Source organism: Atta cephalotes, assembly GCF_000143395.1.
Source record: "Atta cephalotes unplaced genomic scaffold scaffold00004, whole genome shotgun sequence".
Taxonomy (NCBI): domain Eukaryota; kingdom Metazoa; phylum Arthropoda; class Insecta; order Hymenoptera; family Formicidae; genus Atta; species Atta cephalotes.
This window is the reverse complement of record NW_012130068.1, coordinates 759,156-761,195: the sequence shown is the minus strand read 5'-3', so window position 1 is coordinate 761,195 and position 2,040 is coordinate 759,156.

Genomic DNA, 2,040 nt, shown 5'->3' with positions numbered 1-2,040 from the left:
GGAGAGAGAGAGAGAGAGAGAGAGAGCGCGGTTACGAACTCGGGTTAAGTTAACTAACCCTCTCAAACACCTGCGCGCTACTCCGTTTCTCACGGGTGACGGGAACCTCTCACCTCACCTCACCTCCCCGCTATCGCGCGGTTATGATTTTTCGTGACGAGAGCGATGGTAGCGGCGCGGACGCGGCGACGACTACGCGCCTCGTATGATCGCGTTCGCCGTCCTGCGTTTAACGCGCCCGATCACTCACCGCCGGCCGACACGAACGTCGCGCGGCACCGCCGTTCGCCGTTCGGAATGCCGTGCCCGCCAGATGCTCTGCCCCGTCCCCGTACGCTACGCTCTTTTCGCGTAACTGATATTGAAAAAATATGGCTCCCACCGCATACCCAGAAACCTCTGCGGCATCCCGACGGCTGGCTGACTGCCTTGCTCGCTGCCTCTCTGCCTCTCTCACTCGAACTACTCACACGTCACTAAGCACGTCGCTAAAAACATCGACCCGCATCGCACAACGCGAAGCAACGCGAGCGACGGTGTCGCTATCCATCGGACGGAGCAAGCGTTAATTTCGCGGTCGTCCCCGCGGACTTTTCTCTGCCCCCTCCTTCGGTAGAATCGCAATGACTCTCTCTTTCATGCGAAACGATTGAATCCGCCAGTCACAGTCGAAATAACAAGCGATTCATGAATCGACGTTTCGTAAATCTCTTTACTATGAATTTTTACGTAGATCGATTACAAATTGCAAATAATTGCAACTTTAAGATTCTGATTAGTCATCGAATATCGATCGCGTGTGCGATTTAATAAATGCAACAAAATATCAATTTTTTTATCACTTTTAATTTCATTTATCATTTTTTTATTTTATGCCTTATCATTTGATTTATTAAATTTTTACAATTACTTGAAACAAATTGAAATAATAGAATCTTCTGGCACTTAAAATTTAATTTTGATATGTAAACTATTTTTTTAATAAAAATCAAAAAACTATCTTATAAATTAAATATATTATTACAGCGCGTTAAATTGCGACGAATTAATAAGAAATTGAAGGAAAATTACATGAAACAAATGTTTCGAGTAATTAAATTGTGAGGAGTTTCAGGTCCGATTTTGCAAGGATGTAAAATCGATAATCCCATTGTACAATTCCAAATTTATTTGAGACGCTCAAAAAAAAAGTATCTAATCAATCACCAATTGTTTCCTATAATAAATAAGATTACAAGACATATGTGGCTATTTATTAAAATTCGCTATAGTAACTGCGGACGAGTACCATGTATATAGTAAATTATATGTGAATGTGTTGAAAGTATATTAATTTAATATAGTACAACAGGATCTATGAATTATCTAGATCTCTAGAGCATTTGTTCATGCGCGTTTAGATGAAGATGGTGAAAATGACCGAATAAACTTGTAGAAATGTATCTATTATGAAAACATAATTTTTTGTTTACACAAATTTCTAGGTAAGGAAATTACTAAAGTGACATTGATTTTACTAAAATATATAATAAAATCCTCAGCATTGGCAAATGTAAAGAAAAATAGTTAGATTCGACACAATATAATTGCACAAAGCTGCTTATAAATACGCGCAATCGTCCACACACACAGGAACCTGATTCCCAATTTTACTTGCGTTGTTCGCAAACAAAATTCTATGTTTCCATTTATCATCGTCACACGCCAGTATACAAAAGCGACTGGAAAAAATTAAATACTACGAATATGGAATAGTGTCCCACTTTGAAAAGTTTCTTCGAGATCTCTAATACAATTGATAACATTAAGGCTTTAACCAAGCTTGTTTATATCGTTTCCACATTGATTGATACATCCCGATATTGTTATTTCAAATTCTAGAAAACTGTAAAAGATAACAATTTTCAGACTTTAAGGTTTGGGGTAATCAAGTTTGTTGTTATTAATATCTGAAGGAAGTAATCGTGTATATGGAAAATCCATAAAATTAAACATATATATATATATATATATATATATATATATATATATATATATATT